Here is a 23,915-nt window from a genome sequence, read left to right as displayed (position 1 = left end):
CTTTTTGCTTATGTGGTGCTGAGGAATCGAACCCAGGGCCTCTGGCATGCAAGGCAAGCGCTCTACCACTGAGCCACCTTCCCAGCCCTGGAATTGAAATTTTGTGACTTCCTAAAAGTTAAAAAAATTCCACTCAGAAACTTTGAGAGTTTGGTTATGATGGTTCTAGTTATGGTATGGGGATGCTACCATTTTCTCCAAATCCCATATGGTAAGGCTTGGTTTCAATTGGGATTACAGCGAGCTGATGGAACCTTTAGCAATCAGAGCCTAGAGGAAGGAAGTGTGGTGATTGGAGATGGAAATGGAGACGGAAGTATGACCCTGGAAAGGAATACTGGGACCTCGACCCCTTTCTTGCTCCTTCTCTACTTGCCGGCTGCTATGAAGTGTGCAACTTTACTTCGCAATACTCTCCTTACTTGAGGTTCTGCTCTACACCCGGCCCAAAGCCAGTGAGGCCAGGTGATCATGGACTGGGATTTAGGAAACAATGAGCCGGAACTAATCTTTCTTCCTTGGTGGTTGTCTTTGGTGTTTTGTCACAATTGCAGCAAGATTAACAACACAGTTATTATCTATTTGTAAGAATTTTAAGTAGAAATAGGTAGGATTGATGAGATTGGGATGTCTGCTAATCCATATTTAGAACTATATTGTAATGAGCACAATATACTATGTTAGTGAAAGTAGACTTTGCTTTTGTACTAAATATTTGCATGCGGGGATGTAATTATTTACATACTTCTAAACTTTAGTAACTTTAGCAAGGGAAAATATTTAAAAATTGTTTTCATATAGTAAAAGGTTCTAAACAAGCAGAAAACTTGGGAGAATAATACGATGAAATCTATGTACCCCACCATCTAACTTGCTTTAGAATTTGGAAAAGGTTTAAAATACAAGAATAAAGGAAAATAACTAACTGTTTTAGTTCATGTGAAAATTTTTGTTAATGAAATCCTATGAGTTTGAGTTGGTTCTTTAAAGTTAATCCTATTTCTACAAAGTAAATGTTCTATTTTAAATGGGTTTTCCAAAAATATTAGTTATTTAATTGTCTTACAGGTGCACACAATATAGTTAGTTCAGTCTCATTGACTCAGTTTTATATTAAAAGCAGTTTATCATCCTAATTTTGGAAAATTATCTCTTAGCCTTAGGTTTGTAGTCAATGGTACATGAAAACCTATAAAATTACTAAACAAAAATCAAATTGAGTACTTGTGTGCGTAATATTTATATAGGAAAAACATGTTTTTCAGCAAGTGGCATTATTAAGCATAATTGTGTCACACAATAGCTTAGTTAGAATAAAATTATAAATCTATTATTTAAACAAGTAAAAGGATTATATGGTTCTTTATGCAGAAAATATTGCTCATTTCTCTTACTTTGTTATCTCATTTGGATTTAGATGAAGGATGTCAGATTGTAGAATGAGGAAATGGGTTTTCATTTTCACCAAGACTGCCCAAATTTAATACATGTGCTTCAAGCTCCAGTATCTTTCTGAGTAATAAGCCACCATGTGTCTTACTTTTTTGGTTTGTCAGATGTGGGCAAATGCACATTTCAGCATTTTGAAGGTTATGATTTTGTTCTGCTCAGCTGTCTGTAACAATGTTAATTGAAATGACTGGAGTTTACTTTGATTATTAAATGTTGCAATTTTCTACTATTTCTAGCATGTTTCCTAAGAGATTTTAAGAGTTGTTGGAATTATTCAAAGTAGTACATGTTTGCAAATCTTTTACTCATACTCAAGAAAAAAGTGGATGAGGTTAAACTTATGAAGGATTTTCTTTTTCTTCCAACAAAATCAGTTCAAAGTAAATCACTTAATACTTAAGTACTAAATGTCCTTGTAGGTTGTTTTGCATCTGTATGAAATTAATTCAAGCACAAAGGATTATTTAAGGCTAAGGTAGAGTTATATTTTACTTATCTCCTTTCTCACAGCACATACATTACCCCTGCCTTCCAACAGGGTTTGTTTGAGCTGTCTTGAAAAGGAGCCTATGTTTTATACCTGAAGGAGAAATAAAAAAATAGTAATACAAAATGAAGGAGGAAAAGGGGCTTCATTGGACTTCCTTTGTCTGGGAATAAAAATAGTTCTGAGAAGTAGAATAGCAATTTTGTTTTTTAATAGCATGTTGATAGATAGTTAAAATTTATGTTTTAGAAATAGTGATATAATTTGATTCTCCCTCTTATTAAAATGAGGCTTCACTTACCCAGAAAAGCAAGCAAAAACAAAATGGCCTCCAGGAAGAATTATCTCACAATGGAATCAATCAAATGGGATTTCTGAATTATCTGCTGCCACTGAAGGCACTCAGAAATGCAAAATCAGATCAATAACTTAATTGTGGAGATAAGAAATTATATAAATTACACAATGGTGTGTGCTTGCGAAAAGGGGGAAAGATCTAATTTGGAAACATAGCATTAACTTCTTACATAAGCATATTAAGTTAGATAGCAGCTTGAGAACTCCACAAGGGAGCAAACTGAAAAAATGGAAAAAAGACAGGGTGGAAATGAGAGCTGAAGTGTCCCTGGGGGATGGTGAGGGAAGGTGGGTGACAGCGAAGCCATTAACATTTTCTTATGACCTGGATTATCAGGACGCTCTGGAGCCAGAGATAATGGTTGAAAAAAACCGAGGCAGGACTTGATTTACCTGATAAAATCAGGTCGATTAGGCAACAGATTGTCCTCTAGAAATCAGATTGTTCAAAATTATTGGAACTTTGGGACTGAAAAGGCACTGGAAGAATGCTGAAACAGCAGTGGGATGTTTGTTCATGCAGAAAAACTAGGATTAGAGTCAAAATAGTCAAATTTCCCAACCTAGCTATTTTCTGCAGGTATATAAAGGAATTCATTCTATCTCAATCCTTTCATGAAAAAGAAAACAGAAGTAATCCCACACTGACCAGTACTATTGTTCTATTGTTTTCTCTTCCTACTTTTGTTTTTATAAGAAAAAGAACTTTAGTGTATTAATTCCTATTTTCTTCAGCCCTTTATTTCTATTAACAACCTCTTATGTTCAGCTATTTGGAAGACTTATTTACTGTAAATATAAAATAGAGTCAACTGAGTTCATTAAGCTAAATTGTTATACTTGTGATCTTGGTCAGTTTTCAAGCTAATTTACAATTCAATTCCTACATCAGGACAAATATATCAATATGATTTTTTAACACCAATATTTTCACAGAAATGACTACAACTTGGCAGAGCCCTTGAGTGGTAGAGCCACTCAATTGTGTAATAAATATACAAGATAGAATTTTGATGTTTTATTATCATATATAGATAGTTGCACAAAGTGGCTTCAATTCAACCTGTCAGTTTATGAGTATACTGCAGGTTGATCAATGTCTCCCTTTTCATCATTCTCCCCCCCATTATCCCAACCCCACTCATCTCCTCAAATTACCTCATTCAATTTCCACATATGTATATTGAATATTCTAACTGCATTCACTTATTCCTTGTTATCACTCACAAAATGTGTGTCAGATTCCTGGTATTCCCTTTGTTAAATTCTAAGTTAGTTGTTCAAAGGAGTTATACCTTGGGAATCCATACTTGTATGTACCATCCTTTAGTCAATTTGTTTGTGTTTATGTGAATATGACCCTGTAAAATGTTTTCATACATGTTTGTAACTGAGATCTAACTTCTATATGTGAAAGAAATCATGTGCCCCTTTCTCTTTGAGCTTGACTTAACTTGTTTAACGTAATTCTTTTCAGCTCGGTCCTTTTCCTTATAAATGACATTATTCTTATTGATAGATGAGTAAAATTATCTATCTATCTATCTATCTATCTATCTATCTATCTATCTATCTATCTATCTATCTATCTGCCCGTCACATTTTCTTGATCCACTCATCCACTAGAGGACATCTGGTCTGTTTCTATGACTATGGTGAATAGTACAGCAATGAACATAGGTTAGAGTTTTCTGGTATTACTGGCTTCAGTTATACAGCTATATGACTGCCATCTTTCAATCCTGAATAGCACTTTTGAAAAATGAGAAAACTCTCTTATTGAGTTGGTTCATTTCAGACAGTAGCCATAACTCAAAGGATTTTGTAATTCTAATAAGTAAGTAAATAAATAAAGGATTTTTAGATTTTTTTTCAATCTTTTTTATTACAGAATAGGTAAAGTATAAAAATCAACAGGGATTGTGCAAAGGAATCAGATGATAATAAATATAAGGAATATTAGTAGAAATGTTTTGTATACTTTGCTCTGGGATTGTTATAATTGGAGACATTGAATTGAAAATGTGACTAAAATGTTCAAGGAAAGGCAGTTTGACAGCTTTTGGAATGAAAAACAACCCAGGTACTTGTCAACTGTGGCTGTTTTCCATGTTCTGTATCTATGAGTTGCTCCTGATCTCATTTCTTTCTTTCTATGATGCCATACTCTTGTTAAATGCTCATGTGAGTGAATAATTTATAAGTAGCTATGTGTTCAGCAAATTCAAAGTATAAGACTTTCAGACCAGATTTTTGTCTTAAAAAAGGAATTAAAAGTTTTTTTTTCTCTATCTTACCTTTCCCAGAACTTCTGGCAAAAGCCCCAATCAGTAATAAACCCAATTATCGCTCTTCCCTAGGCTTGCAGTCAATAATGTGAAACAGACTTAGCTCACAAATCATCTCTGTAGGGATTAGTTTAAGAAGCAATTTTCTGTCCTTAATTTACTTGATGTCTCAGCACAGTGTTACAATGCTGCCCAGTACAACATTTCTGAAACACTTTGGTTCTGTGTCTCGCTTAAAAAAGAAAATCTATAAGTAGTCATACCAAGGTGATTGGCTTTAACATGTCAGTTTATGAGTTACACTAAATCTTGGCCTGTGTCACCCCTTTTATCATCCCCCCCCCATTTTTCTAACTCCATTCCAGATGTATTTCCTCAACTTTTTAAGCCAGTTTTGTTTTCCTGACTGACTTCATCCTCTTTTCCCTGATGGTTAAATAGAGAAAGCCTTCAGGGCTCTACACTGGGTCCTCTTTTTTATTTTTGAAATTATCCACTCTTATTCTATATGAGTCATTTCCAAATTATCTTCCATACTTTGACCTCTCCTCTGAGTTCCAGGATAACATGTTTTATTGTTCTTCCCCTCCCCCATTTTTTATTAGCACCAATTAGTCATACAATTATTAGTTTTACATGTCTGTACCTTGCTCTTGTCCTCTTCATTACCCTCCCTCATGGATCTTTTCACATTAGCTCATGCTTCCCCTCAATCCAAATGTCAACATAGTCACAATTATCATTGAAAAAGCAATAATAATAATAATAGACCTTCTTGAATAAGACATTTGACTCTAGGATACAAAATAAATGCCCTTTTCTGTGTTGCATTAATGCTGCATGAAGTGACTCCTGGCTCCCTACCTGTGCTGGCTCACAATGGCCGGTCCTTCTTCCTCCCAGCACCTGTCAGCCCACTTCCACTACTGCCCAGTGCATCACCTTTGCCATTTGTTTGCTGATCTCTTACAAACTCTCCCGTTCCATCACAAAATCTAACCCTAACTTCCCCTTCTATTGTTGGTTTCTCATTTTTGTATTTCGGTGCTGGGGACCAAGTCTAAAGCAAGTATCCTAGGCAAGTGCTCTACCACTGAGCCACAACCTGAGCCCTCCATTAAAAAAGTAGATTCCTTTATCCCTGAATGCATTTCTCTATGGGATTCTATGTCATCATGTCATATCCATTAGCTATTAATAGTCATCCTCAAGATTGTGTCTCCAGAGTCTACTGTTTGAGAAAACATGTACATATCTATTTAAGGAAAAGATGCTATAAATGAACCATAAGAGCAAACTACAAAGTATATTTGCATTTTATTGGCTCAAAGTTAAACTAAAAGAAAAACATATGTACAGACTTTCATATAATTGAAATAAAAACCCACATAACATAATAAAACTTTCTTTTTTACTTTGTGCCAGTTCTGGAGCTTGAACCAGGGGCTTAGGCACTGTCCCTGAGCTTGTTTTGCTCAGGGATAGTCCTCTGCCACCAGAACCACAGCTCCATTTCCAACATTTTTTTTTTTGGTGATCAATTAGAGATAAGAGTCTCAAGGACTTTCCTGCCCAGGCTGGCTTCAAATAGCAATCCTCAGATCTCAGTCCCCTGAGTAGTTAGGATTACAGGTATAAGCCATCAGCACCTGGAACTATCAAACATTTTAAGGAGTACAACTAAATGACTATACATTCAACCCATCATATCTGTCTAGTTCCAATGTTTTTGCAATTTTATCACCCTAAAAGATTAAGCAAATATCAATGCTAAATTCCTTTGAATAATTATTTTTGTAAAAAGAAAACTTTTATTGGGACATAGCTAAATCCATTTACTTTCGGTCTGTGACTGCATACTACAATGACAGAACTAAATCGCTTTGACAAAGACTATGTGACTTAGAAAGCCTAAAAGATTTTCTATACATTCCAGTATGAGAAAAGTTTATGATCTCTTCTCTCTAATAGTGGAAACCCATATGGATTTTCTTTTCTGTCATAATATCATTGGTTGGGCATCATCTAAGAAAAGACTCAACTTAATTGATCTAGAAAGGTTCTCCCCTAATTCACACTAGAATGTGAAGTAGATTTAGTTTTCTCTGTTGGTAGGAGTTACTGATTAATTTAAGCAAAGGAAATGAATTAGAATTGCAATCTGGATATGATAACAATTCTTTTGGAAATATTTTAAAAACATGGAAAACTAGGAGAATTAGAGATAGAGTAATTTCTCTAGAAAACCAAAAAAGACCTTCTATGTATGTTAGGTATTTATATAAGGTTTTAAATTACTATTTTTTTCAATTAAGGAGAAAAGAAAATGCTTCTATGAATAAAATCAGATTGGGCTTGGTTAAAGGAAACCATCTTTGAGTAAGCTCATCAATTATTATGACTTTTCTATCTCATCTACTCCTAAGCATTAGAATTCATGCTGAGAGGAAAGTTGTACAAAAATCACACATGTATTGACAGTCACTTATTCAAAACCCCAAAATGGGGTCATGTAAGTAGAAATGTAATTAGAAAATTTAATAGCTATGTATAACATGTTAACCACTTTTGCTATTTAAAGTAAATAATGTTTAATAAACATAGGGAATAATAGTGCGTGTGTTAACTACAGTTTCAAAATTGTGAGGGAGAGAGAGAAATCAAACAAATAGAGGGACAGGAAAAAGCAGGAAGACAGCAAACTACTGTCCCATTTTTAGGCCTCAGGGCCCCAACCTATTCTCTATTTCTAAATCTCTATGACATGCGTTCACTCTTTCCTCTATAGGTGAGTTCATTAGTCTTGGAGGTTAGCTACGCCTTGCTCTAATGACTCCTTAAATTTATAGCCAGGAATCAAGTGCATTTTCTCATTCAGAATATTTTCTGTCGTACCTTTTCATATGTCTTGCCATTCTCTTGAAATAGGTCTTTCCCTTAATAATGGATCTGTTGCCAATATTGCAAGTCTCTCCTGCTTTCATCCTGTCAATCAATGATCCTGAGTCATGTGCTTATGTGTTAAATTATCTTTTGTCTCACTTCTGAGGTGTCCATCATGAACAAGTTTATAAAATATGTGTCAATTTCATAGGGAAATAGCAAATTCTACTTCCCTAGTCCAACCCCCTAACTCTGGATGATCATGAAGTCACAGCCATCCTGTGAATTAGAACCTGTCTGTCTTAAAAAAAAACCCACACAATAAAAACAAAAACAAAAAATAACATAAAAAACTAAGGTTTAACTATTACTGGTGTACTGACTCTTATTTTTCTCAGCAATGCATCAACTCTTTGAATGCTCAGAAATATAAGATTTTATTGTCTTAAAGAAATTATTGATTCAATATCCTTTTGGGCAAGAATAGAGTCAAGGATTAAGATAATATACCTGAAATGGGAAAGGAAGAAGCAATAGATTATGAGCTGCTTGTGGCTCCTCGGAAATGAAAATTGATACAAATTCTCAGAATGACTCCTTCCCTGTAGGGATCCAAAGAAAACGTATCATTAGTATTGGTGGGTGGCCTTTGCCTAGTATATGATTAGGGAAAAAATGACTGAGTCCATTTTGATACTAAAAATAACAACTATAACCTGATGAAATATTTAAATGGTGGTATATTGAACCAAAGTGAAAGTACAGTTAGCATCAGAAAATTGTCAGTAAGTGTATGGACTCCAGTTAACTTTGCAAAATATCCTAGTTTATAGTTTCACCTGACTGAATCTTTTTATTTTTTGGTCATTTTGGTGTTTTTTGTGTTAAAATATGTATGTCAGATACCCAAACCTGAGGTCTACTCTTTGGGACACCTCTCTCACTCCTCACTCTTTCTCCATCCATCCCTCCTTTTCTGCTCTTCTTCCACACACATTTGTAGAATAAGTTAATATTTGTTAGCTGCATGCCAATTTGTGTTGATGAACAGCAGTACAGTTTTTCTTTTGTCATATCTTTTTACAAATCACATAAACCTGTAAATAGCCATGGATACTAATTGTAAAAGGCAGTTGAGTGCTTACAAGGTAAATTACAGATGGACTTGCCCCTAAAACTTATCCAGTAGTCATCTTTTGGAATTGAAACAAGCCAAGCTCCTGTAGTTCTCTGCGTCTCTTTTGTACAAATAACTTGTTCTGTTTTGCTTGGCCCAGTTTTAAATTATTGCCATGATATCTGGGATTGGCTTGTTCTCCCTGTATCAGCCTCTCAGTGTCTGGATTATCCTCCTTAGCATGTATCTAAATGGAGCTGATCTTGTACTGGGGTAGTTTGTTGGCTGTATTATTTCTCCATTGGACCACACTGGGTTCATATTGTCTGTGCACATCCCACTGTCTACATATAGAACATGAAAGTTTTTAGATTACTATGATTTTTAAGGCAGAGATATTAGACTATGGCAACTGTAATTTTTCTCCAAGCTATGAAGAATTGTGCACTACTGTGGTTGTTTTTCAATACCTATTTTTATTTTTTAGCATTTTCTTCTACTATTATCAAAAATATGTTTGGCTAAATTTATATTATTTGCACAATACAAATATGTGTGTGTGTATATATATATAGATAGATGCAGAGTATGTGCCTGCAATAAGAGAATTATATGAAAATGAAAAAATATCTACTTTCTTTGCTTATATATTAATGGAAAAAGGACATGATTTTACTTTTAGCATCTTCTCTAACACAAACAGTTCCAAACTCCAATTTCAACTCAGAGCTTACTATTTTGATATTTTAACCATTTATTAGCTTTTCTTTCCCTCCTTTTCTAGATCATTTGTAGGTTTTAGATCATCAGTTTAGATTTATATTTTGGGCTGAGTGTAACTCATTGTTATTTTTAAAATTATCAATCTAACAAATTGCACACAAGATCCACACCAACATTAGCATTTAACTAATAGTACAGATTGCTAACTCTTGTCTTTGTTTTTCTGTTGTCATTGCTACTAATGTAGAAGTATCATAAATATTATAAATATTAGGAAGTATTTGGAGAAGATTTTTGAGGCAGTAGTGGTTTGTGGGGTGATATGGATTATTTTGTCAACAGAATAAAGCTCCTTAAAAATAAGCAACAGTCAAATACAATTAGACAAAACACATCTAAGGAACCAAATGTAGAATGAATGGTCATGACCTGCCTCATTGGTGGGAAAAGTTAGCACTGTTAAGGAAACACATGATTTTCAAGAGCATAAATTACCAAACAGTATTGTCTCCTAGATACTTTATGAAGCAAGTTCTGAGGTCAAAGGTCACACGTATATACACCATTAATCTTGCAGGTCTAGCAAAGAGCCTCATGCATGGTTGGCTTAAATACTTGCCTTAAGTGAATAAATAAAGAAAAAATGATATGTTTGAATGGGTCACTAAAACACTGGAGTTGCATTTTATTTGAAGGAAAATATGATTATAGGTGGGGGTTGCATTTCAAAACTAACAACAGGTGGAATGTTTTCATACCTTCTAGTAGATTTACCACAACACATGTCCTTCTCTTACTGGCTGATTTCACCAAGTAATCCAGATAATTCTCATAATTTATACTCAACTTATCTACAATGGACATAGATCCATTTATTCACTCAATTATTTTGACCCATTTCCACAACGGTTCCATTTTCTTTTACTGCTACCAAATGTTTATTTTGTGCTTACTGTGTACAAGACTATTCCAAAGTCTGATGCTGGAATAGAAAATATATGTTATCTAGAAGTTTATCCTGGGCATAGTTAAAATCAAAGTGATTTGCTTGTCCAAGATTGTTGTAGATTCACTTGTAATATGAAATTTTTGAAGAAGCTAAAGGAACGAAAAAGAGAAATAGTATGTAAATCACTAAATGACCTCTATGGGATATTTGAAAACAACTATGACAAGTGGCAACATAATATTAGATTGAAGATACCATGATGGCAATAAAACTGTGAATATGGGGGAGAATGTTCAAAAGGAGACAGATAAATATGTGTTGTGTTAGCCTGGATGAAATAAATGTGGTCATCACTTATTCTTAATTGTTGTAGTGTTGAAATAGTTCCATGCTTTAAAAAAAATGAAAGTATGCTTTTTTGAGATATGGCCTTAATTTTCAGTGAGTGTGACTGATAATTGCAGGTAACAGTACTCTTAGGCATAACATAGTAGCAGATGCTCCAGTCTTCTTATGTAAGAGTGAACTGAGTAGTATTAGGCAATAAGATTTCCAGTTCTAATATATTCCCTCTAGGTTGGCATTTTTATCTCATGAGATATTGATGAAGGGTTCAGTTCAGATTTCACCAGACACAAGACATATATTCCACAAAGAATAACAACCCTAGTACATTACCCCTTAATTTCCAGCTTGTTTGGTTTCCATCTGCAAATCCGTTTGGTGCTTCTAATACATAGTGAGTGATTTTCCAATTTAAACCATATTTATCAATATTTTAGATAGTTTTGCTTTGTTCTAAAAGGAATACTCTTCAGGATAAGACTTAATGACTGCTGCTAATTAAACTTTTACAAAAATTCCACTTAATTCTTGTGAATTTTACATTTGTATAGGGAATTAGGGATATTGTAATTTGGTAGTATTTTTGAGAAAATATGATCACAATCATCTTTAAAGAGGGCTAATTTTCAAGTCTTTCTTTGATATAAATGCTGAAGTTTCATGGCTGTGCGGTTTACCCAGAAAGCTAACAAAGACCATAAAGACCTCAAATCCTATCTTGGCCACATGGAAACAGCCTATAATCTGAATTGGTTAGCTTTTTCTGATTTAAACAAATACATAGCCATAAGATAGATCTGCTTACATGTAGGGACTGTCAGTTTTAGTTTAATCTTTTTTTTTTCTTTTATGCCTGTCATTGGGCTTGAACTCTGGGCCTAAGCTGAGCGCTTCAGCTCAAGGTGAGAGCTCTACCACTTGAGCCACAGCACCACTTCCTAGTTTAATCTTTTTATCTGTAGAGGCTCAGCACATCTGGATAGCTATAGCAGCGTGGTGAAGTTGTTCTCCCCATGCTGTTCTGTGCATGGAGTCTCTTTGAGAGGCGAAGTGTCAGCTGCACGTTTCTTCTTCAGTCTGATAACTTGTGAGTATCTGAGCAAGATGGTGCCTAAGAAGACTCTCTCTTCTTCAATAAAGTTCCTGCGATGTATCTGCAACCTGCCATTTCAGGAATGATTTTTCCATCTATGGATTTCTGTCTCAATCTCTACTCTGAGCTGCTTGATCCACACTGTGCCATGCTGTGCCAGGCTATAGGATTTGCAGAAGAAAAGAGCAACTTTGAGAACTGACAAACCTGAAAAGGTCTCTTTTTTGGCCTGCAGATCTTATAATACCTTGTTTGGGTAGAAAATATTTCTCTTGAAATGTCTTAGTTTTCCCGTTTTCATTACATTCACAACGCCGACATTTTACTTTCAAATACATCTTATTTGATTTGCTCAGTGCAAATTAGGATATTGGAGAGTCTACCTTTTGCTTTTACAGATAAGGACATTCAGATGCAGGCCATCCTTAATCTTCATAATACAAACGACCAAATTAATAAGAGCAACACGAACAGCAGCTTAAGTGCAGTGTAAGAAGAGCATTGCCCTTTTGAGTCTCCTGGCATATAGGCAGACTCTTCCAGCTAGAGGCAAATGTAGGTAATTAATGTAAAAGAGGATGTTCTCAGATTAAGATTTTGGAAACGACTGTCAAAAATGATTTGAAAGATGATACAGGTAATTAACATAGGAGTCCATCCTCATTACATGATTGTGACATTCTTCATTTCTATTGGTCTCTTTGTCATATTCCATCTAACCATGTTTTCTTGCTGTGTTTTGTCTCTTTGTTCTCAGGCTTACCTTAGGCAAGCTTTAATACCTACAGTCCTCTATTTTTATTTGGCTGACTAGAAAGCCATCTAGAAACCATGATTCTTTCCCTTTTTTGTATTTTTTTGCATAATTTGCACAGAAGACATATGGAATTCATAGCAAGATCATGGGGATGATTTTTGAGGGCAACACTTTGCCATGCATTTTGAGCTCCTTGAGCAACTACTAAATCATGGTCATAGCCTGCATGCCCACTGGAATACTCAATGGAAGGAAATAAAGACTAAAATTTAGTGTTTATACCCTTCAATGATAATATCAGAAAAGGAAAACATGATTGCAAAGTGATAAGTGGTAGAAAAAATTATAAACATCCATTCCTCCTCATTATTATTATATCCATGATTATATCCATTCCTCCTCATATTATACATAAATGAATGATTTGTCAAAAGAAAGTTAGATTGAAATGACAAATATATCAGCTTATTCACTGTGTAGAAAATAATTACAATTTTGCATACTTACATGGTCTATTTATTGATTCATCAAACAATGAACTACCTAGGATGTGACAGTCATTTTGACAGGTGCTAGGAATGTCATGGTGAGAGAAAATAGATATGGCTTTCGTTCTCATAATCTATAAGACTCCTGAAATACAGAGCTGGAGTGAGTACCTATTTAGTTGTGTCTCACATCCATAATCCTATCGATTTTATTAAAGAGGTTGACATTTTAAGGATAGTGGTTTTAAGACAGCACAGTCAGAAATACCCAGCCAGTTAGGCTAGAAGCATGGCTCAAAGGGGAGAGCACTAGGAAAATGAGGGAGCCTAGAAAATGAAAGGCTCTGAATTCAAACTAAGATACTACCTGCCAGCCAGCCAGCTAACCAGCTAGCCAGCCAGCCATGCAAACAGACAGACAGACAGCTAGACAGACAGGGAGAGACTGAATAACAACAGAATAAGGATACTTTGGATTTTGCTATGATTTGGCTCTTCCATGTTCTCCAGTGCCTCATGTATTGATGTCTAAGTTGTCAGACTAGGTGCTGTTAAGAGGTAGTGGAAACATTGGGAGGTAGGGACTAGAGGAAGGAAGTTATGTCATTGAGGAAGTGCCATAGAAGGGGATATTGGGATCCTGCCCTTTCCACTTTCTGTATTGTTTATAGCTGCCATGAAGCAAGCAGCCTCCTACACATGCTCCCACCATTGTAGCATGCAATGACACATTGCATGTGTCAGGAAATAGATTCTCCTTTCTCTAGAACTAGGAAGTTCTCTAGAACTCCTCTAACTAGGATCAGATCTTCACCATCTCCATGGAAATAGGGACCACCCCTCAAAACAAAACCAAGTACCAAAATTTCTGAAACTTTGACCTGAAGTATACCTTTTATATTTCTAAGTTGATTTGTTCAAGTTGATTATTGTTACAGTGATGGAAAGTTTACTGGTACTGATTATAAGTGGACAAAAATGAAATCAGCATGGTAGAGACAAAAACAGTAGGTGTAGGCAAGATTTTGGGGTAGATATAACTGAAAAATGAAGGTCTGTAGGCCAATTGGAGTAGAGAAATGTACCTCTCCAATGCCTAGCTTGGCTTTCCTCTTGGATAGCTGATTCTGAGGCAGGTTCTCATCACATGCTGGCCATGTGGACCATTGAAGCTCCAGGTTTACATGGTGTTTGTATGAGAGAGGAAATAGATTCTGTTTTCTTTAGATTCTAACTAGGATGGTATTTTCATGGCCTGGTCATTACTGTGGCTGTCAATGAATGGCCTGATTTTCAGATCTGTGGTGATGCAAGGGAATCTTTGGCCCCATAATAAATCACTTAAAGTATATTTTACAAAGGATGTTTATGTTCCAGATGAAGAAAAGGATGACAGGCAAGAAAAAAATAACTTATGGTCACTCTAAATAGAACCAAAATATGGAAATTATTAATTTGAAAGAAGAGACTATAATTATATATAGTCAAATCTGAGCAACAAAAGTAATAATACTGTGACAATAACTTTTCTTATACACACAATTTTATTACATTAATACATGATCTTCCTAAATGGAAAAACATTGGCAGAGTTGCATTAATGATCATCCAAAGATAGACAGACCCACTGTCATTCTTGTATATAACAATTCACAAGATGTTTTGGCTGTGTAGTAAGTCAAGAAAACAAAAGGTCAATAAGGAAGAAATTGAATTATTGGTTTTGCTTGGCATAATTGTCTACACAGAAAAATTCAAAGTAATCTACTGACAATTTATCACAGATCATTAGATCTAAAAGGATAGCTAACAAAATGATCCATGTAATAAATCAAATATACCCCCACTCATCAGCAAAAATTTTAATACCATTTTCAACAACATAAATGAACAAAATACTTCTAACAAAAGATGAGCAAAATCTATGATTATAAAATTTTATTAGAGCATTAAAGAAAACTCAGAAAACAGATATACTAAACTTGTGAGTAGGTAAATGTAATATCATTAATAATTCAATTTTCTCCAATCTGTCTATACAGTCCATGCATGCAAGGTCAATAAAGTTCTAAGAGATTTATTCATGGAATTTGAAAAACCAATTTTTGAATTTATAAGGAAGAATAAAGGGTCAAAATGGTCAAGCACTCCAAACAAAGAAAAATGGAAAAGGACTTGCTTTACTACATATCATGACTCATAACTATAGTATTGAAGACAGTTGGTGTTCATACAAAGAGGGACAAATTGAACAATGAAAGAGGATAGGCATACTAGAAATCCACCATACATATTTAAAACTTGATACATAACAGGGGTGACAAAGCAGATCATAGTGACAGAGAGACCACTCCATAAATGAAATTGGAAAAAACTGACTAAGCATGGGAAGGTATATAACTAACTGGTCTTTACATTGCACTATACTAAAAATTCAATATCTCATAGATTAAATCCATAAACCAAAAACAAAGTTGTAAAACTTTTAGAAGATATGCTTTGCTAGTTTAGAATTGGAAAGAGTTTTCTAGAGTAGAAAAGTGCTGCCCTAAATAAAGCTATGGATACATTTATTACAGTAAAAGTAAGAATTTCTGTTTAATAAAAAAAAACCCTATGGAAATCCTAAAGGCTACATATAACAATACCTGCCAGCATCCTAGTAATTATTTAAATAGTTACTATCAATCAATATAAAAATACGAATAACATAACATAAAGCATATGAACAATGAATCACACTGCCAATACTTAAGAAGTCTGACAAATGCCAGCATTAGAGCTGTATATGAACTGGATTATTTATATATTGAGAATCAGTGATAACTCCAGTTCACAGTTCCTGAAATTATAAAATTCTCTTGAATGAAATCAAGCACAGATGTATACCTGGAACTGAAGTTTGGTACTATATAGTATTGTTGCAGAAGAGAACCCAAGCTAAGATAACCATTAGTCCAGAGGAGAGGATATATTTGAAGTTCTAGAAAAGCAAAGGAAAAAATTGTCTGCATGATAACATATCTGTAAGCTGAGACACATTGGACTCCTACAGCTATATTAAATAGAATCTCATAAAAATTACAAACTATACAAGAAGAGGAATCATAATAGGACAAATTCATCAGATACAATAATAGCAAAATAATTGACGTCCTGAAATTTAGAAATAAAAAATTCTGAAAAAATAGTGTGGTAGAAGAACACATGGTTAATGTACAGAGACCTTGCGTTTGATCCCTTCACACACACACACACACACACACACACACACACACACACACACACATACACACACACAGAGTAATAACCAAATCAAACAATAATCAAATCCAATTAAAGTACATACAAGGTAAGTTTGCAATTTTCAAATTATATATAGAAACTTTAATGGAAAGACAACTAAGAAGAAAGAATAGATGACCCTGTTAAAATGGTCAGATAAAAATTATAGAAGTAGAAGGCTGGGAAGGTGGCTCAGTGGTAGAGTGCTTGTCTTACACACTTGAGGCCCTGGGTTCCATTCCTCAGCACCACATAAGCAGAAAAAGCCAGAAGTGGCGCTGTGGCTCAAGTGGTAGAGCTGACGGACAGTGCCCAGGCCCAGAGTTCAGACCCCCATAACCGACAAAAAAAAAAAAAAAATATATATATATATATAGAAGAAGAAACTTTTTCATTGAAATTAACAACCTGATAGAATGGTTAGGAAGATTATTAGATAGAGCTATAGAGAATTAGTAAACTAAAGGACACAGCTGAGGGACCCAGAAGGGAAGGCAGAAAGATAGAGATAGGAAATATGGATGATTAAGAAATGTGGATTCTACATAGATACACAAAAATAGAAGTCTACAAGGAAAAAGCAGGATCAAGACAACATTCAGATAATGAATGCTACCCTTTTTGAATGAAGGACAGGAATCTAAACTGAAGACACACACTAATCCCTAAATAACATAAATAAAACAGATCTTATCTAGACACTCTACAATGAAACCACAGAACCCTCAGCACAAACAGAGAGAAAAAACAATTACTGGAAAAGAATGACAGCCATGCTGATAGCAGATTTTTATCTCTAGTCTCCCAAAAGGAAAACCATCTTTAGAAGTTGGAACTTAAAACTCAAATTTCAGATAACTTACCACTTACAAGTGAGATGATTTTTTTTTTTAAAGCAGAGCCCAAGATCTCTTTTTAGTCTCAAATAAACGCTGAAAGTACTACTACAGAAAGCACTTCAAGAAGCAGAATTATATGTGTCTGGCCAATGCTGGACAATGGTTTTGCTAAACCATTAGAAAATAAGAAGCAGGGGGCTGGGAAGGTGGCTCAGCGGTAGAGTGCTTGCCTCGCATGCATGAGGCCCTGGGTTCGATTCCTCAGCACCACATAAACAGTAAAAAAGGCCGGAAGTGGCACTGTGGCTCAAGTGGTAGCATGCTAGCCTTGAGCTGAAGAGCTCAGGGATAGTACCCAGGTCTAGAGTTCAAGCCCCATGACTGACAAAAAAAAGAAAAAAGAAAAGAAAAAGAAAGAAGAAAGAAAAGAAAAGAAAAGAAGAAGCAGATTTTATTGTAAGAGTAAATTACACAAAGGACAGGTGCATGAGTCACTGTGTCTGGGCTTTTGTGTCTCAATGTGAGTGTGCCTGTTTGCCTCGCTGTGTCTGCATGTGTCTCCTCTTTCTAGAGACCAGCCTCCTGCCTTGTACAGCAGCAGAACAAAAGAGGCTTAGTGCCAAGTCCAGGGGCATATTAGGCTGGCATCATATAACATTTTGACCAGAAGCCAAGGTCTATGACTTGGGGATTTTAGACATGTTTAGGACTCACTACACTCCAGCCCCTTTCTTAGGTAGACAATTCTTTATTAGATTTGTCCTTAAGGAGGGCCTTAGAACATAGTTTACAGCATCAATATAAGGGACAACATGTAACAACCAAGAGTAGGGCCAGATTAGCATGTTCTAATATTACCTATCCATTACTCAAGGAGATAGGACCAACTATAATGTCCATATCTATTTTGGCAAAGTCCAATTGGCTGGTTTAGTGTCACTACTAGTCTCATCAATGACCCAGAGATGGATGTATGAAGCAGAAACGGTCAGATAAGTTGATGTTAGGCAAAATGAACCCCAAGATAAGGACTCAATTTTTTTTTCTTTCTTGAGATTGCTTCTAACATATTTTTAAGATGATTTCTTTGTTGCGTTGTATGTCCCTCCCCCACGGTATAACCCTTGTTTACACTGTATTTGATGTTGGTATAATTTGTAGAGGGGAAGGGAAAAAACAAATGGTTTAAATAGGGATACAGGTGAACCCATTGCAACAATGAGATGTACAAGACTTTATGTCAAAAAACCAACTTTACAAATTTGGCAGTGTCGGGGGGAGGAGGAGATGGGAAGGGATGGGAAGGGGAAACAAAGAAGGAGGCAACAATGCTTGATAAGAAATGTACTCATTACCTTGCCCATGTAATTGTAATCCCTCTGTACAGTATTTTCACAATTAAGAAAAAAGAATGTTGTAACCAACCAGTTACCTGGTGTCATCAAACTGTTCTTTAACATATTTTTTATTATTAAGAAGTATTTTTAATTGTGAAAATACCGTACAGAGGTGTTACAATTACATGCACAAGGTAGTGAGTACATTTCTTATCAAGCATTGTTGCCTCCTCCTCTTTTTTTCCCCTTACTATCCCTGCCCTCCCCTGCCAAAGTTGTAAAGTTCATTTATTGACATAAAGTCTTGTACATCTCATTGTTGCAATGGGTCTACCTGTGTCCCTATTTAAACAATTTTTTTCCCTTCCCCTCCACAAATTATACCAACATCAAATACAGTGAAAACAGGGGTTATACCATGGGGGAGGGACATAAAAAGCAACAAAGAAATCATCTTATAAATATGTTAGAAACAATAACAAAAAATAAAAACCATTTGAGTCCTTATCTTGGGGTTCATTTTGCCTAACATCATCTTATCTGACAGTTTCTGCTTGACTCAGACATATACTAGTTATTGAAAATAAGGGAAACCATGGGACCTATGTTTCTTGGGGCCTGGCTTACTTCATTTAATATAATTTTTTCCAAGTCTTTCCATTTCCTAACAAATGGGGCAATGTCATTCTTTCTGATGGAGGTATAGAATTCCATTGTGTATATATACCACATTTTCTTGATCCATTCATCTATTGAGGGGCATATTTTTTTAAAGCAGCAATCTCTACCCATAACCTATAAATTGGGAGTATTGCCATAGTTCTAGCACAGAATTGCTATAATCTGCTGTTGCTGTTGGTCCCATTTAGACCCAGTGTAGTTTTGCTGAGGCAGGCATGCTCATTATTCTTAAGTCACTTGATGTATAACCCATGAGTATCTTCCAATGATGTCCATATACCTATGGTATATGGTATTGTGCAAACCCAGCATGAAAGGCAGTATGCACATGAGCATACCTGTGTGTCCAGGAAAGTAACAGTTACTGTTCATCTGGAAAAGAAGAAAACAAAGCAGTGGATACTATTATAGGAAAATCCCTTTAATAGTTGGGAACAGACAGTGTGAGGGTCTGTGTTAATACTGTGGACAATACAGGGACTATTCTGGTCACCTGTAACAAATACACTATCTGAGGTGGGACCCCCAAATACCATATGGCTCCCTTTAGAATGGCATTCCTGGTAACAAAAGTGGTCACTGTTCTTGGCTATGGTGAGGGTCCAGTGGCACCCTTTTACAAAATTGGTGTTCCAAGTCTTCCTGTGGAGGCCACAATAGTATGACCCATGGAGATGAGGGGACATGTGCCTTCCATACCTATGGCCATGGATCAGTCCTTTAGAAATAGTAGAAGTATGAGTGCTATTAGTACCTGATTTACCTTGGAAGCAGCCATAGAAACATCCCTCTAAATTTACTTTAAAAAATGTTTGGTACCAGTCCTAGGGCTTGAACTCAGAGCCCTGGGTGCTGTCCCACTTGAGCTACAGATCCACTTGGCTTTGTTGTTGTTGTTTGTAGTTAATTGGAGATAAGAGTCGGCTGGCTTTAAACTGCAATTTACAGATCTCAGCCTTCTGATTAGCTAGGATTACAGCTACCAGCTGTAATTTAGCCACCAGCGGCCAGCAAAATTTACATTTTTTTAATGTAGTTTAATCAGAGCAAAAACGTGGTCCAAAAGTGGTTATTTGTCTCTCCGTGGTTGTTTATGTAGGAAGTGCATAATATTAAGAGAGTTGCTCAGACCATCTATTTATTCCAAGATGGGGGTTTGGTACAGTTATTTGCAATTGGAACTTCACATGTTATTGTACCACTTAGAATATATGTAACTTCCATTGAATATTCAATTTCTGAGCCTAAGTTTTGTATCTTTATCTAGAAAAAATGAACTCGTGTCATTTACTCCTCCTTCACTATGTAACCATGGAAGGAGGGCCATAGGCAGCCATCAACTGCTTTGATTCAACCTCTCAAAATGTGGCTTCTCTGTATCTCCCAGTCAAATTCCCATAGAACATGACTACCTATCGTCAGGCCAGACACTTGTTTCTTGCAACTTGTTTCTTGATTGTCTTTTTCCCCCTTTTGCTATTTTCTTAAAAATGGCATCTCCGTTACATCCTTTCCTGGTGCTGCCATTGCTTTAGCAGATGATGATCATTTGGATGGCAAATCTCTTTTGATGATGCCACTCCCCCCACCAGGTCATTTCCCCCAGTGTCTCAGGCTGCTGCGCCTGGAGCCAACCCTGTGAGGGGCGGAGCTTCGACGTCATCAGGTGTGCGACGCGATAGCCAAGTTGTGCGACTCCTCCGGGCCTACCGGGCCTACCGCTTGCATGTCCGCCCCAGCTGGAGGCCTAGACCCACAGGTTTGCTCCTCAGCTTAGTTACCTCGCGCCTTCTGTGCTGGGCTGTCTGTTTCTGAGGCCTCTTCAAGGTCGCGGAATTGCTCTTGGCGCCTAGGCGGCTGCTTCCAATGGCGGCAGAGGCACTCCGCCATGCTTGTCTTGGTCATGGCCAGCTGCTGCTAGGCCGCGGCCCGCCAGTGGGTCAGTCACACCCATTTTTGCCAAGCCAGAGACTCAGCCAGCCAAAGGCAAATATATGAAGACGAATTTTATAATCTAAACACACCATGGGTGTGTTAGTGGCCGTGTCGGAGCGTTTGTGTGTCCGCGTGTGCAGGCCTGCCTGTTGGCAGGTCCGCGCCTGTCTGTCCTTCTGTGTTTTCATGTGTGCTTTCCCCCTCCCGGGGAGCAGCCTCCTGCCTTTATAGAACAGGGTACCAGAAGAGACTTAGTATCAAGATCTGGGCATGCCAGGCTGGCATTATATTAGGGCTTTGGGACATCTTCAGGATTCATGTGTGTCACTTCTGTTTAGGCTCCCCTACATCACGAATCTGGAAGCAAGAAGTGGGATTTAAGTAGGAGCTATGAGTAAAGGCACGGGGGTATTGGAGTTAGTTTATTCAATCAAATACAATGACTGTGGCAATGATAAACCTTTCAGCAATAACAGTAAGATGCGGTGATTAGATTTGAGACTTCCTATTTTAAAAATAAGACTGAAATATGGATGTGTGAACGCACATTAAATATCAAAATGTAATTGTATTCCAAGTGGCATGTAATCTAGCTTGGATGTTGTAAAGGAACTTGAAGCCATTGGGAAAATGCTACTTGACACAATGTGATTGTCAGAAGTAAGATCCTTTGGATGATGAAAAGAATGAAATGAATCAGCAGTTATCAAGAAAACAGAGAAGTCTCAGGTTAAAAAAAAATTGGCATGTTCTATTTGTTAATGGCTCATGCCTGTAATCCTGGCTACTCAGGAGGCTGAGATCTGAGGATTGTCAGTCAAATCAACTCCAGACAGGAAAAGTCCATGAGTCCAATTAAGGTGCAAAAACTGTAAGTGGAGCTACAGACTCAATTGGTAGAGTTCTAATCTTGAGTGAAAAAGCTGGGACAGTACCCAGGCTCTGAGTTCAAGCCCTAAAACTGGCACAAAAAAGGAATAAAAAGAGGTAAAAAAGATGTTCTGGAATTTCAAAAATGATAAGAAAGCACTGTGGTGAAATTAGATAAAATATATAATTTTCTAGGAAATAGAGATTACAAAAATCTTTAAGATGAAAGAAAATATACAATATCATTTTTAGTCAGACTTAAATATGTTTATAAATAGTATGTTTATACAAACTTACAATCCTAAAGTTTTTCAGAAAGTTTAATACACTTAAATATGTTGGACAATTACTATCTTGAAAAACTGTGTGGCAAGCTGATTTGCTACCTTGATAATAGCACCTAACAGTTATGAAATGTTTTTATGTTCCAGATACTCTTCTAAGTGACTCTTTATATACATTCATTATTGTCCTTAAAAATCTTAAAGAAAATGTTAATAAATATGACTCAGCAATATGTTGGACAAATACACAATAATCAAAGAAAATAGAGTATCTGTATTAATCGATGAAAGGAGAAATGTCAGATGCAATAAAACAGTTGATAATTTTTTTAGTTTACTTTGTAGTTTCATGTGACCAACTTACGGGCAATAAATTATAATCTCCTGAGGTTTTCTAGTAGGTAGCTCTTATACTGTACTTTGCCTCATCTAAAGGCTCATGTGATAAAGGCTTGATCCCCAGCTTGGCACTATTGGCAGGTAAGGGAAATTTTTAAGAGCTAGAGGGGACACCTTCGAATCTATTCTGGGGATGGTGGATCTCTGCCACTTTCAGTTTTTTCTTTCACAGGTGAACAGTTTTGTTGGGCTGTCACTATTTTCCTACCATGATGTATTACCCCCTGACAAGAAGTCTAAAAGCAAGGTGTCCAGCTGACCATGATGCAAAATCTCCAAAATTGTGAGATAAATCTTTTTTCTCTTTAAGTTGAATTTTTCAGATATTTTTGTTACAGCAATGGAAATCTGACCAACTAAAAGGCCATGTTTTCTTAACTTTTCTGTTCTTTTTCTGCTTTATGACTTGGATTGTCAATGTTGCCATCTTAGTTTATGAGAATGAAGTCACCTATCACATTCAAAAAGGTAAAGTAGCCTGTGTATTCATAGATTATTGAGTAGTATCTGTTAAGTCATTTCGATCATATATAACTAAATAATTACCTAACAACTTTTGAACCATCTGTTGTTTTTACAGCATATAAGCCAAAAGGCAAACATACATATTTGCACTGCCATTGCCTTACTCTTTTCTGAAACCTGCGACTCCGGGAAGTGGACATTTCTGTCTTTTACAAGTTCTAGAGAAGGTTACTTTGATGGTATGTGGATAAATGTGTAAGAACTGAATTTCCACAGAAGAAAAATAAAAGCATCGCAATTTGAAGCATTTGTGTCATTCAAGATTTAAATTCTGCCATGTCAGTTTCAGGCCACCATTAAGAACTTACTGAAGGTGTGTTTGTGAAGAAACGTACATTTTTTAAAGCTATTATGGGTCAACATGAGCAATTTCCAGTAAAGTAATTCCCAAGTTAGTGCCAGAGTTAGGATCTGTTCCCTGAAGGCAGGTAGGCTCGCTTGAGCAGCTATTGGGATGACATGGAACCACAAAGGGTTGGGGCCTAGCAGGAGGAAGTTAGGTGATTGGAGTTGGTGATACTGGGAACCTAGTCCTTTCTCTCTCTTGTTTGCTTCTGGGCCACTATCAAATGAGAAGCTTGATCCTATACATTCTTTGTGCTGTGATGTTCTGCCTCACCATAGGCACAAAGCAATGGGGCCATACAATCATGGATTGAAATTTCTGAAACTTGAGCCAAAATAAATCTCTCTACCTTACATGTCCTTTTTTGTTAGGTGTTTTGTCTTAGTGATGTAAAACTGAGTAATACATTTGTCTGTGAAGGTAGGCAAGTGGGACTGAAGGTGAATGAGGTGACCTTCCACATCCTTATCCTGTT

The sequence above is a fragment of the Dipodomys ordii genome, unplaced genomic scaffold (assembly GCF_000151885.1).
Source record: "Dipodomys ordii isolate 6190 unplaced genomic scaffold, Dord_2.0 Scaffold24, whole genome shotgun sequence".
In the NCBI taxonomy this organism is placed as follows: Eukaryota; Metazoa; Chordata; class Mammalia; order Rodentia; family Heteromyidae; genus Dipodomys; species Dipodomys ordii.
Note: the sequence above shows the minus strand (reverse complement) of the source record.